Source organism: Ursus arctos, unplaced genomic scaffold, assembly GCF_023065955.2.
Source record: "Ursus arctos isolate Adak ecotype North America unplaced genomic scaffold, UrsArc2.0 scaffold_22, whole genome shotgun sequence".
In the NCBI taxonomy this organism is placed as follows: Eukaryota; Metazoa; Chordata; class Mammalia; order Carnivora; family Ursidae; genus Ursus; species Ursus arctos.
The window spans coordinates 15,634,587-15,649,750 of record NW_026622897.1 but is presented as its reverse complement, the minus strand read 5'-3'; the positions used below and the strand labels follow the sequence as shown (position 1 = coordinate 15,649,750).

The 15,164-nt window shown below is 37.8% G+C and overlaps 1 protein-coding gene across 7 annotated transcripts in view; it reads right to left on the bottom strand.

Annotated features, from left to right (window-relative positions):
- Window positions 1-15,164, bottom strand: part of ARHGEF12 (Rho guanine nucleotide exchange factor 12) — a 154,052-nt gene that overhangs the window by 114,944 nt on the left and 23,944 nt on the right. The window contains exon 1 of one of the 7 annotated variants that reach the window (XM_057316962.1): window positions 266-424. The exons of the other annotated variants lie outside the window; for them this stretch is intronic. The gene's annotated coding sequence lies outside the window, so the exon portion shown is untranslated. Of the gene's footprint in view, window positions 1-265; window positions 425-15,164 lie in introns of those variants that run through there. 7 annotated transcript variants of the gene reach the window in all.

Below are 15,164 nucleotides of genomic sequence, written 5' to 3'. Positions count from 1 at the left end.
ATTACCAGAGCAACTCATCTAACAAGGATATTCATACCAGAACATGACAACACTCCACAGCAAAGAAACCTGACGAACACTACATCGGCCAGGTGATCAAGGTCATCAATAGTCATAAACTGTGTTGATATTACTACCCTTGGTATAATGTGATGAAAATGGCACCATACCTCTGTTATCTTCCTTCTAACAACTCATAACTCCAGTCTAATCATGAGGAAAACAGACAAATTGAAATTTAGAGGCATGTTATAAAATACTTAACCAGTACTCCTCAAAACTGTCAAGATCATCAAAAACAAGGTAAGTCTAAGACACTGTCGCAGCCAGGAGGAGCCCAGGAAGACACAACTAAATGAAGTGTGGTATCCCTCATGGGATCCTGGAACACAGAAAGGACAATAGGTAAAAACTAAGGAAATTAGAATAAACTTTGGACTTAATGAATAATAATATATTAAAACTCAGCCATTAATTTTAACAGAAGTACCATACTAATGTAATACATTAATAGTAGGGGAATCTGAAAATAAGTATGAAGTACATGTTCCTCTCTGTATTAACTCTTTAATTTTTCTGTAAATCTAAACCCATCCTAAAAAATGAACTGTAAAAAAAAAAACACAAAAACACTCACCTTCCCTCACCCTCCCTCCACTACCAATTTAAAAAGTCCATTGGCAGAAGAACTTAGAACACTACAGGAAAAGGAAACGAAAGATACCAGGGGAAGAGAATCAAGAAGACGACTGTACAGGTGTTAATTTAAAAAACATTAGTACGGCTTGAGTAGAGAACTATGTTATAAAGCTTTTCTTTTCTTTCTCTCTCTTTTTAACTATTTAGTGGAACAAGAGAAAGCATAAAAAGAAAGGTCAAAAGATGATCTAACAGGGATGTTAAAAATACTCTTCCCACTGCTTATACAGCTGTACTGGTGGTGTTTTGACGTCAATCTCAAGACTCCCATGGATTGTAACAACAATTCATTCTTTGGTGTTTGCTGTATAAATTTCAAAGTGAAACCCACTTGTTAATGAATGTTCACAGTTTCCATGATGAGAAGACTAATTTTGCTTAAAATCTGAGAAATACAGTGGCTAACAATGGGGGGGAAGGAAATAGCGAGGGTCCTTTTGAACATGCTCATTTAAGCTTAAGGGAAGTCTTCTCTCTCAGCCCATTAAGTCATTTATCTTTTCTTTCTTAATCTTCATTGGGAAACTACAGTGAAATACCAATCTCTTTCATTTCTTTTACAAATCTGAAAAAGATTTGGTTGGGTAAAAGCAAATTATTAATGTGCCCTCAACTGAGGACTGATATCCAAAAATGTCTGAAATTTCAGTCTGCAATATCTGTGTTTTATATGGTAGATTTAACTTAATAGAGTTATATTAGTGATTTGAATCACTAATCTGTATGATTCAATGTAATCAGTTATTCATAAAAGCATATTCTTTGTTAAAACCATCATATAGAATCTTCACTATCCCAAGTAAATATGTTTAAAAAATTTTTTTTCTAAATTTGCAACTACAGGAGAACTGATTGTTATATCAAAATTCACAAGGTTAATTTCGCATTTTGGAAGGTAAGTTCTGCTTGTTATATATGCTGTATTGTTTTTTTAATTAAGATTTTATTTATTTATTTATTTATTTATTTATTTATTTATTTGAAAGAGAACGAGAGAGAGAGAGAGAGCGGGGGAAGGACCAGAGGGAGAGGGACAAGCAGACTCTGCGCTCAGCTTGGAGGGCTCAATCTCAAAACCCTGAGATCACGACCTGAGCTGAAATCAAGAATTAGGGGCTTAACTGACTGAGCCACCGAGGCACTCCATGTTGTATTCTTAGCTTTGTGAACCTTTGGAGCTGAGCAGGAAAATCAGCTAGAGATGCTCAGTAGTTCACTAAAGCTGTTTTAATCAAGTATCCTAACATTCACATACATATTCAGCTGTACACAACAATCCCAACTTTATCTCCAGAAGTACCTCCCTACCCTTTAACGGTGATTAAATCAAAAGGAGTGAATGCGTCTTCTCTACTCAAGGAAAAAATATGCCAACAATGTCAAAATTACAGAACGGTTACAGACATTTTTTTAAAAAAGTTCTAACTATGCAATTCATTTTTATGAGTAAAAGCGTATCTAAAAGTCAAAGCAGCTCTCCTACACCGAACAAAGGCTGCACTCTGAAATGATCATTGAAGGACACAGGAGACATGCAGGAGGAGGTGGTTAATGACAGCTATCAGATCATATTTAAAGGCAGCACAATAAAGGGAAGACATTTGACCATGGGTAACCATAAAAATACGTTTTTCATATTTTAATTTTTTTCTCAAGTTAATGTCCATCACTATCAAAAAAATAGTCGTTCATTGAAAAGAATACGGAAAAGAAACATAGAAAGGAAAAAAATCACCTAAAGTCTTACTACCCAACATTATTCTACTAAAGAAATTATTATAAACCTATATAATAAAATATGGTACAGCCACAAAACATAGGCACTCACATAGAAATAAAACATATTTTAAAAGTATATTATTGGGGGCGCCTGGGTGGCTCAGTCGTTAAGCGTCTGCCTTCGGCTCAGGGCGTGATCCTGGCGTTATGGGATCGAGCCCCACATCAGGCTCCTCTGCTGGAAGCCTGCTTCTTCCTCTCCCACTCCCCCTGCTTGTGCTCCCTCTCTCACTGGCTGTCTCTCTCTGTCGAATAAATAAATAAAAATCTTTTTTAAAAAGAAAGTATATTATTGCTAAAGGAAAACTTCAAATTACAAAACAGTACATATAATTTCATTTCTGTAAAGCAACTTAATGGTTGCTACATCTAGTAAATCAGATTAAGCAAATGGGTGAAGAGAGGGAACCTGTCACTTTATACCTTCTTCTATGGTTAAAAAAGATTAATCTATAGTTTTAGGGGCACCTGGGTGGTGCAGTCGGTTAGGCGTCTGACTCTTGATTTCGGCTTAGGTCATGATCTCATGGGATCCAGCCTGAATCAGGATCCGGCCTGAATCAGGCACTCAATTCAGGAGCTGACTTGGGTTTCTCTCTACCTCTCCCTCCGCCCCTCCCCCCATCTCTCAAATAAATAAATCTTAAAAAAAAACAAAAAACCAAAACTATAATTTTAGTATTTAAGCTGCTAACAGTTACATAAAGGTTCATTATGCTATTCTAACTTAATGTACATCTAAAATTTTACATTAGAAAATATACATAAAAGTGTACTTTACATATACTTCTAAGGAAAAAGAATGTTAGAGATTAGCTTCATCCTGAGGAGGCTTTTGTTTGTGTCTGCATTTGTTTTTAATTCTAGAGGCAGGTATCTCAGCTAGATCCCCCCATAAAAAATTATCAACCACCTACAATTTAATAATTAAAAAAATATATTGTTCAATAAATGAAGTAGATATTACAGTAGATATTACAGATAAAGAGACAAAAGCTAAGTCAGAGAAACTAAATAATCTTAAGGTCACTCAGCTAACAAATGGTAGAGAGACAGAATTTGAAACCAGATATATCTGAATGCAAATTCTGTCTATCGATAGTTGGAAAATTTTGTGGGGGAAAACCTTACAAAACTTGAACAGCTGTCTTATCTCTAAGAAATAAACTTCAGTTTCCCATAAATAAATCTTTTAAATGCAAGGAGTTAACCAAGAAAGGATTCCTATACCCTACTGCTCACTTGCCTAGGAAGATCAAGCTATATGAGAGCAGATCAAACGCTGCAAAGCAAACCGATTAGTAACACACCAGGGCAAAGGTCAGCCAGAAAGCGCTCTGTACTGAGCTGGTATATGACACAGTGTGTGTGTACTGAAGCACAAACAAATATAATTCAGAGGCATTAAATAATATCAAGCCCATGTTAAAGATGGTATCTCTATTAGAATATGGGAGAACTTTATTTCCTGAATACAAAAGAAAACATTATCAGCAGATCAGAGCAGTAAACAGTTCTACTGAAACCCAGAGAGTAGTGTTAATGGTGACTGCTTAAATAATGAGGTAATTTACTATCTTTTGTAATTTACAAGGCATTTTTTACTGTAGTAGTGGTTACTTTGTAGTTATTACTACTTATCTAGTGTTCTCTTAAAAGCTTTAGTGGATTTCAGGGTGCCACCAAAAATTCCAATATTCAAAAGTATGAAGGTAACATAAAAATGTTTAGAGTACCACTTTTCTAGATTTTAATCCAAGTTCATGCCTTATAGATTATAAAATTTCCAAGTAACAGTAGTTTAGTCCATGCAAAGGATAGTTTTGGTGAGTTACACTCTTATCCCTTCAGGTTTTTACCAGAGGTCATTAGAAAAGACATTTTAAAAAGTTGCTCATAACTTGTTATAAAACTGTTGCAGGCGACACTGAACCCGTTTTTGTCTTGAAATCTATGTGAATAATAATTTTTTATGAAGTTAATGACAAATAATAAAAATTTGGCTTGTTACAAAGGAGGAAATACACCCACCAACAACCAAATCATATTTCTCTTTTTCCCACAGCATCTGATTTTTAAAAAATTTTCTTTTATTTAAATTCAAGCTAGTTAACATATAGTGTATTATTATTTGGGGGGATTTAGAATTTAGTGTTTTATCAGTTGCATACAACACCCAGTGCTCATTACATCACATGCCCTCCTTAATGCCCATCACCCAGGTACCCCATCCCTCCACCCATCTCCCCTCCAGCAACCCTCAGTTTGTTCTCTACAGTTAAGTGTCTTCAATTTCTTTCTTTCTTTTCTTTTCTTTTCTTTCCTTCCTTCCTTCCTTCCTTCCTTCCTTCCTTCCTTTTCTTTTTCTTTCAAGTTTTTAACCCACAGGATCCTGAAAGCAGAGAGGCTTACTCACAATGCTTGTATCAACCCTCATAATTCTCATATTTGCATTTCCATCACTGTAAAAACCTGATTTTCTATTTTCATTTTAATGTCTTCAATTGGGATCTGTGTGTGTATGTGCATGTGTGTTCTTTACTGTAAACCACTTCACATCCTTTTGGGATGTGATACAGAGTATAAGCATTAAAAATAATTTTCAGGGGTGCCTGGGTGGCTCAGTTGTTAAGTGTTTAACTCTTGATCTCAGCTCCGGTCTGATCTCAGGGTCTTGAGGTCTTGAGTTCAAGCCCTAGGTTGGGCTCCACACTGGGTGTAGAGCATACTCAAAAAAAAAAAAAATAATAAGTTCTAGAAGTCAAAATAAGTTTATGTATTCAAGGTATTTTTCTTTAATAGTATTGATTTTAATAAATATCTACAGTCTCATTTTGGAAAATGGACTCCCCCGCATTAGAAATTACTCTTTTTTGCATCAAGTTTTTAATTGGGAAAAATGATCTAATCTCATTTGAACCTGTAAGGTGGGCAGTGTAAAAGTATGACACTCCCTATACAGATTAGGAGAGGTAGGCTCAAATAACATAACAAAAAAGTTGACATGGTTAACATATCTTTGAGGGACAAAGCTGGGATTCATTTCCAACAATTCTGACTCTCATATGTTTTTCTCTACCACATCACCTTACATAGGGCTTTCAGCCAAGACAACATAAAATTAAAATATTAGATGATAAAGGAAGCACAGAGGAAAGGAGATGGGAATGGGATTTGGCAGGGGGAAAGAAAAAAGGAAGGGAGAAAGAAAGGAGGAGAGAAGAAGGAAAGGGGGAGAAGGGAAGGAAAAGAGGGAGACCAATAGATCTTCATAACAGCAGTGAACATCATTAAGGCTCTAGGAATTAAACTTAACAAAAAATGTTTTGAGACCTTTATGAATAAAATTACAAATTATCATTGAATAACATAAAAGAAGACCTGAAATTTCTAAAGAAATACCATGTTCATGTACAGGAAGATGATATCATAAAGATGTTCATTTCCCCTAAATTTAGCTAAATGGTCAATGCAATTACAATAAAAAACTCAGTGGGGCTTTTTATGAAACCCAACGAGCTAATCCTAAAATTTATATGGGAAAAGAAAAAGCCAAGAATAGCAATGAAAATATTGAAAAAGAACTGGGTAAGGAGACTTACTCTACTTATAGGCTTAAGTAATTTGGAGTTTGGTGTTGGTATAGAAACAGTCAAACCAGTGAACTGAGAGTTATTGGGTGGGGAATGGGGTAACTGGGTGATGGGCATTAAGGAGGGCACTTGATGGAAACCAATGAATCACTAAATTCTACCTCTGTAACTAAAAAACAAAAACAAAAACCAGTCAAACCAGTAGAACAGAACAAAAAGCTTAAGAGACATACGCACAAAATATGGAAACATGATATAATGACAAATTTAGCACAGCAAATCAATGGGGAAAAGACAGACTACACAAAAGGGCCAAGACAACTGGTTATCCATAAGGAAAAATAAAACAATCATACCATAATCATATTTTATTAATTAAAAACACCAGTTGCAGAATATATTCAACATGAATTCAATTTTTATGAAGTTAAAAAAATATGCCCTTCAAAGCTCTATAATGTGTGAAGTTACATTAACTCTGTAGAAAAAGTATAAAAACATGCATGAGAGCAACAAACACCAAATCTACCATAGTGTTTACTTCCGCAGAGGAAGAGAAGAGAACAGGATTAGGGAAAAGTACACAGGAAAGACACAACTTTATCTGTAATTTTAGTTCTTCCCCTTCCCCAAAAAATGACGCTGCTTGGTAGCAGGTACATGAATATTCATTATACTATTTTCTTTTTTTTGGCTTCTGCTTGAAATATTTCACAATGAAGTAAAATGAGAGAAAAGAAAATATTAAAATTAGATGTTTCAGCTAATTGAGGCTTCTATTTAGTAACACTGAGAAAGCATAGATTTTTTCCTTTTTTAAATTTAGAATTAATTCACGGAAAGGATATTCTGATATTCCTCCAAAATCCTACTTTTGTTTAAATTGCATCACTCCAATTAATCTCTCTAAAATGACAAATGTAATATTAAAAAGGGCTTATGCCACCAGTTCACTGACTTAAAACTCTATAAAACTTATCAGCAAGCACCAGTTCCAAAATAGCTGTCCCTTATCTCTGAAATTCATTGTAAGTTTTTAATTAAAAACAAAAGATTTGTGTGTACACTTCTGTAGTCATTAGTCACTGTATAAGATCACACTGCTATCATGGAAATAGCTAGAAACCAAGGACAAAACCAATTCTACTTTTTCAGCAGCTAAAGAATAACACCTATGTATTATAAATGCTGAAGGCCGGACACTATTTATTATAAACCTTTTTTTTTTCAGATTTTATTTATTTATTTGACAGAGATAGAGACAGCCAGTGAGAGAGGGAACACAAGCAGGGGGAGTGGGAGAGGAAGAAGCAGGCTCATAGCGGAGGAGCCTGATGTGGGGCTCCATCCCATAACGCCGGGATCATGCCCTGAGCCGAAGGCAGACGCTTAATGACTGCGCCACCCAGGCGCCCCTATTATAAAACTTTTCTAAAAGGGAAACGTATGTAGGAAAAAAAAACATGGGTTTTGGTACCGATCAGACTGAGGTCAAAACCTGGCACAGCCATTCAATGCTTTGGGTGACCCTGAGAAGCTTACTCAACTTCACTGAACCTCGATTTCCTCACAAATAATTAAAATAAGGACTTGCTTTACAGGAATGTTGTGAGGATTAAATGAGATAAGCATACAGCCCAGTACTTAGGAGATACCACGTAATAAACAAATACTGATTCCCTTTCATTAAAAATGCCCCTCAAATAAAAGATACTATCTTAAATTCCACATTCCACCTAAATTTTCTTCTCTATTCCACAATACAACCTTTGGGTCTTATTTTATCATTAAAAAAGTATTTCAACACATTTTTTAAAATTATTAAAAGCATGTAAACAACAGAATCTTTTTGTGCTGTTCTATAATCCTTGGAAAACTCCCACTGACATATTTTTCCCCAAAACTACAGAAAAAGTCTCAAAAGTATTCACATATCACAACAGTTCTGAGATGTGCATAGCAGAATTGCAGATCATAAATTCTTTCCTTCCCATGCTGTGGGATTCTTACTTCTGTAATCGCCAAAAGAATCAGATGCGGTGGGACTACTGCAAGTAAGAAGCAATGAAGCTTCCTAAAACCCTACTTTGCAATAACATAGTAATATCCAGCTAAATTTTTTTCTATGTGTTTCTATCCACCTACATGGAATATACGTTATCATGTGACCTCCAAGTAAGGAAGACTGGTAAATTTAGAATTAGGTAACTGGAGTCAGGATCTGGGGGTCAGACAGTGATCATATTAATTTACCTGCTGCTCACAGTCAGAAAAAGTAAGAGATCAGCCAATACTTCTGTGGAAAAATAAGGAACCTCATATTTGATACACAAAACCAGAGCATTCACTGTATTATTTGATTACCCATAGCATCATGAAAAGATCTTAAAAAGAAATCTAAGGTAACTCTCCCAAAGCAGATACATTTAAATTTAAGGATTTTATTTATTTGAGAGAGAGAAAGAGAGAGCACTAGCGAGAGAGCACAAGCATGGTGAGGGGCCAAGGGAGAAGGAGAAAATTTCAAGCAGACTCGGTGCTGGGTGTGGAGCCCGACATGGGGCTCAGTCCCATGACCCTGAGATCATGACCTGAGCCAAAACCAAGAGTCAGACGCCTAATCGACTGAGCTACCCAGACACCCCCAGATATGTTTAAATTTAAATTAAATGTGGAGTCATCGAGAAAGATATTGTCTTGTTTTTAACTGACCCTTTTTCCAGAGTCTTGCCGTGGAGGAATAGTGGCAGGTTCTTTTCTTTCCTGCCTCTTTTGTTATTGTTGGAAATGCTAGCAGGGATACATGTGATTTCTTCAATTTGACCTAAAAATTACCCTTCCTTACTTGGGAGGTAACCTTTTTCGCTAAGATTATAGCTTCAGGAGTGGTGCCCATAAATTGGCGAGCGAGTCAGCTAATGCCTATCAGGACAGCCAGGTCCACTGACTGGCAATCCACAGGGTGACAGATGTCAGAAACGTATTATCTTCATAGTCCTATCACGTATATGTTCTTAACCTTAACAAATTAGAAAGAGGATCTTCAACAACATAGAGGATTTAAAGAAGTATAAGGAAAACAGAACCTGAAGTTGTTAATGACCACATGAAATTTATATGTTCCACAAATAAGAATACATTTTTAAGGGCCAAACTTTCATCTCAAATTCTTTATATTTATATTAAACATCTGGGACAGGGACTTCCTACAGCCCTCATTTTCTTTTATCCCTCTATCTTAGTGGTCACTACAGTCCTCTGCAACCCTATCACCACTGCCCCAATTCTGTCTCCCACGGTAGCTTCCCAACTGCATTCCTAGTCTCAAGATTTACTTCCCTCTCAGGGCGCCTGGCTGGCTCAGTCCGTAGAGCATGTGATTCCTGATCTTGGGGTCATGAGTTCAAGCCCCATGTTGGGCCAAAGAATTACTTCCCTTTAGGGGCGCCTGGGTGGCTCAGTCGTTAAGCGTCTGCCTTCAGCTCAGGGCATGATTCCAGAGTCCTGGGATCGAGCCCCACATCAGGCTCCTCTGCTGGGAGCCTGCTTCTCCCTCTCCCACTCCCCTGGCCTGTGTTCCCTCTCTCGCTGGCTGTCTCTCTCTCTGTCAAATAAATAAATAAAATCTTTAAAAAAAAAAAAAAAAAGAATTACTTCCCTTTAATCATCTTTCAGAATATTACCTTAGTTTTTCATTAAAATAAAAATCAAATAAATAAATAAATAAGTACTAGGTAGAGTTTTCACTTAAAAACAAAACATTTCTAATTACAAAAGGAATATATACTCATCATTGAAAGCCTGGAAAATACAGATAAATATAAAAAGTAAAACAAAAATCATCCATAACCTCACAACCCAGAAACATTTTAAAAATTAGTACATGACCTAGAAGCCTATATATTAAATATTAAACACTATATATGTTTTTTAAACCATAATCGGCATTATATTTGAAGTTTTATCTCCTACTTTTCACATGCCATGGGGATTTTCCCATTAAAAATTACTTGAAAATGTCCTCAGTTCTTGAATATATAATATTCTATCAAATGTCATACATTAACCCTGGAGTCCTGATAGCTCCTTGCCATTACAATCTCTAGGTCTACCTCTTGAGAGCACTAGGCTTAGATTGATTCCTCTTTGCCCCTACTACAAATAATGGTGGGGTTGACATCTCTGCATAAAAATTGACAACTAAAGCTTTATTTCCTTTTATATCTTGAGATATATACCAAAATCGGCATTACTAGATCAAAAGGTTTAAATACTTCTTAGGCTTTTGAGCTATATTGTCAAATTACTTTCTATAAAGTTTAAAACCAATTTATATGCTCAATTGCAGAGTATAAAAAACACTGCTTTACCACAATCCTCCCTGACATGACATATTTGCTTAAATTACAATTAAAAAAAGAAAAAAAAAAAAAAAGATAAAGTTCCCAACACAGCAAGGTATGGCCTCAGAGATTTTTCTGAAATTTTCTGCTTGGTACTCAAGATTACGCCTTATGCTATAGAACACTATAACTCTTAGTTTGGGTTTACTTGTTTATTCATTCATCTATTCAAATATTTACTGCCTACTGCCTTCTAGGTATGGAACACAAAAGTGAATCAGACAGACAAGCTCAGTAAAGCTGGAAAAATTAGTTCCATGATTTCTCCATCCAAAGCACAGTCCTCGGCGCTATCAAATTCCCTCCCGACCTTCTGGATCCAGTCTGGGCTCAATTCTTGAGACGAGGCTGTCCCTATTTGACCAACATGACATCTGAGGTAACTGAAAGTGATGAGACATGTTACTGGAAAAGTTAGACAAAGGTCATATCATGAGTAGTCTTAAATGCATGTTAAGGAACTTGCCTTTACCCTGGAGGCTACTGTTTCCCACACTTAAATTCTACCTTACTGATCTGCCAGTCACATAACCTCTGAACTATTAGTTATTTAATGTTTTCCTTTAAGTACTACTGCTTTCATTTCAGAAGGAAGCCTTATTTCACTTTTATAAATAAAAAGCCAATATATTTGCCACAAATAGAAGGCAACAGTAGACAAAAAAACCAAAAACCATTATTAAAGTTTTAAAAAAGTAAAAGTGAAATGCAAATAAAGCATTCTTGGAAGTAGGAATACTAACAATTAGCACACTTGTTACATGGACATTACAGCAAGCAGCCTTGAAAAAGAAGCATTTCAATGTTTCCTTCTCTTCAAATCTCCTGAAGTCATGACATGCCTTTAGTCATAGAGTAAAATCTGTCCTATTCAGTTCACTGATACTACTGATTGGTCACTTAATGGGAAAGAGCAGTTAAAGTAAGGAAGTGTTAAAAAAAATAAACACTCATATATACCTGAAGCTTCATTCCAATTTAAAATATGTAAGTGTACATTTATTCACCAATTTTTAAATGTAGGATCAAGGCCTTTTCCTTAAATAAGGATGTGTTGACTGGAGTGCCCTATTATCTTTCTTGTATAAACTGTACTAAAATACCTCAGCTATGATTTATTTCCTGTTTCAGTTTCCTTACAGTGGAGCAAGAAACTAAAAATACTCACTAGACTCTACTTTTTTCCCAAATAGCTAGTAGTTGGTTTTCAGTCACATCTAAGAGGACAGCAATTTCTATAGTGACAAGTCTCTACTCGCATTTCCAAAGTGCACACAACTCAGTTGTCACAGAAATACCTTTCTTTTTTATGCTCGTATTTCATCAGTTTTCATAATATTTAACTAAACTATCTAATTCCAATACAAGTACAACAGGTTGGGATTCTGCAGTTCAAACGAAAGCAGAAGTATTCAGACATACTATGAAGTGGACTCCTGCACACAAGTATTTAACCCACTGCAGGTAAAAGTCATGCTCTACAGAGGAAATGGAGTGAGTCCTTTAAATTGAGGTTCACCAAGAGATTTCAACTATTGTTTCTCCCCCTTCTTCTTCCTAAATATATTGGTCACACATGACTTGATCACATTTAGCTACCCTGGATGTTAGAGGACTTCACGAATTCCAAGATGACCACCCATCTTCACCACATTTCCTCCAACAGTTCTGTAATGGTAACTGGCCACCTTGAGATGCTCCAAAATTGGACCTTAACATCAGGAATGATACTCTTCCTGGGCACTTTTGCAGCATCTCTGATGCTGTTATCTGCATGCTTTCTGTCAGCATTATAGCTCAAAACATTCATTAAAAATTTTATGGAGATGGGGAGAGAGAGGAGTTAAGATGGCGGAGGAGTAGGAGGAGTAGGGAACCCCTTTTAAGCCGGTCCCCTGAGTCGAGCTGGATAGGTACCAGACCAGCCTGAACAGCCACGGAATCAGCCTGAGACGCAGGAAGATACATCTGGATCTCTACAAATGAACTTCTCCAGTGCTGAGTATTGAGGTACAAAGCGGGGAGCCGTGAAACCGCGCACGGGAGCCGTGAAACCGCGCACAGATATCGGAAGATAAACGGAAGGGGAGGGAGCCGCCGCGTTCGGGCGTGGGGAAGCGGTAGCCACTTGCACGGGGGAGCGGGCGGACTAGGGGACCGGACCGGGAGGGAACAGACTGAGACCGTGAGCCGGGAACGCGCGCCACCAGACTGAAAACCGGAGCTAGGGTGTGCTCACTGGCACCAGACTGAGACCAGGAGCTCCGGGAGCGCGCGGGGCGGCTGGCGGTGTTAGAAACACAAAGGACAGAGACGCGCCGGCCCTGGAAGTGAGGGCTGGGACGCCAGGTATGGGGTGCACATCCCGGGACACTGCAGGGTTGAGCAGTACCAACAGAATCAGAGTTAAAGTGGCCAGAACATCAGTGGAGAACGGTCCGCAATCCCTCTGTTCTGAGACAGAGGCTGAGATGCAGCTACTGCTGCTCTGACTCTCAGAAGAGGCACAGCAAACCGCCAGGGAAAGCCGCCAGAGAACAAAAGCCTGGAAATACCGGCTCACAGGATGTCCATCCCCATCCCCCCTCGCAGGGGACACGGAGACTCTACACAAACAGGGTTGCCTGAGTATCGGCACGGCAGGCCCCTCCCCCGAAGGCAGGCTGAAAAATCAAGAAGCCCACATCCCTAAGATCCCTATGAAACAAGGGCGCATGGCCTGGGTCCCGGTCAATAATATGGGCTCTGGACAACCCCGCAGCCTCTCCTCATCAGAATGACGAGAAGCAGAAATCCCCCCCAGCAAAGAAAAGACAATGAGTCTGTGGCCTCTGCCACAGAACTAATGGATATAGATATAACCAAATTATCAGAAATGGAATTCAGAGTAACAATGGTCAAGATGATGTGTAGACTTGAAAAAAGTATTAACGAAAACGTTAATGAAAATATAGAATCTCTAAGGGCGGAAATGAGAGCGACTCTGGCAGAAATTAAAAATTCTATCAGCCAAATGCAGTCAAAACTAGAGGATCTGACTGCCAGGGTGAATGAGGCAGAAGAACATATCAGCGAATTGGAGGATGGGTTAGTAGAAGAGAAAGCTAGAATAGAATCTGGACTCAAAAAAATCCACGCTCAGGAATGTAGGTTACGGGAGATTACTGACTCAATGAAACGTTCCAATGTCAGAATCATCGGCATCCCCGAGGGGGTGGAGAAAAACAGAGGTCTAGAAGAGATATTTGAACAAATTGTAGCTGAAAACTTCCCTAATCTAGCATGGGAAACAAACATTCGTGTCCAAGAGGAAGAGAGGACCCCTCTCAAGCTCAACCACGACAAACCTACGCCACGTCACGTCATAGTGCAATTCGCAAATATTAGATCCAAGGATACAGTATTGAAAGTGGCCAGGGCAAAGAAATTTCTCACATACCAAGGCAAAGGTATCAGAATTACGTCAGACCTGTCTACACAGACCTGGAATGAGAGAGAGCATTTTTAAAGCTCTTTCAGAGAAAAACATGCAGCCAAGGATCCTTTATCCAGCAAGGCTATCATTCAGAATTGATGGAGAAATAAAGACCTTCCAGAATCCGCCACTGACCAATTTTGTAACCACGAAGCCAGCCCTACAGGAGATATTAAGGGGGTTTCTATAAAAGTAGAAAGCACCCAAGAGTGATACAGAACAGAAAGTCACAATCTATATAGAAACAAAGACTTTACTGGCAACATGGCATCATTAAAATCGTATCATAATCAGTCTTAATGTAAATGGCCTAAATGCTCCCATAAAGTGCCACAGGGTTGCAGATTGGATAAAAAGACATGACCCATCCATTTGCTGTCTACAAGAGACTCATTTTGAACCTAAAGATACATTCAGACTGAAAGTAAAGGGATGGAATACCATCTTTCACGCCAATGGACCTCAAAAGAAACCTGGGGTAGCTATTCTCATAACAGACAGACTGGATTTTAAACTAAAGACTATAGTTAGAGACACAGAAGGGCACTATATTATTCTTAAAGGATATATCCAACAAGTGGATATGACAATTATAAATATATATGCCCCCAACAGGGGAGCATCAAGATACACAAGCCAACTCTTAACCAGAATAAAGAGACATATAGATAAAAATACATTAATAGTAGGGGACCTCAACACTCCACTATCAGCAATAGACAGATCACCTAAGCAAGAAATCGGCAAAGAAACAAGAGCTCTGAATGCCATACTTGATGAGTTGGACCTCATAGATATATATAGAACACTACACCCCAGAACCAAAGAATACTCATTCTATTCTAATGCCCATGGAACATTCTCAAGAATAGACCATGTTCTGGGTCATAAAACAGGACTCAACCGATACCAAAAGACTGAAATTATTCCCTGCATATTCTCAGACCACAACACTCTGAAATTGGAACTCAACCACAAGGAAAAATTTGGAAGAAACTCAAACACTTGGAGACTAAGAACCATCCTCTTCAGGAATGATTCAATAAACCAGGAAATCAAAAATCAATTTAAACAATTTATGGAGACCAACGAGAATGAAAACACAACGGTCCAAAACCTATGAGATACTGCAAAGGCAGTTCTAAGGGGGAAATACATAGCCATCCAAGCCTCACTCAAAAGAACAGAAAAATCTAAAATGCAGTTTTTATATTC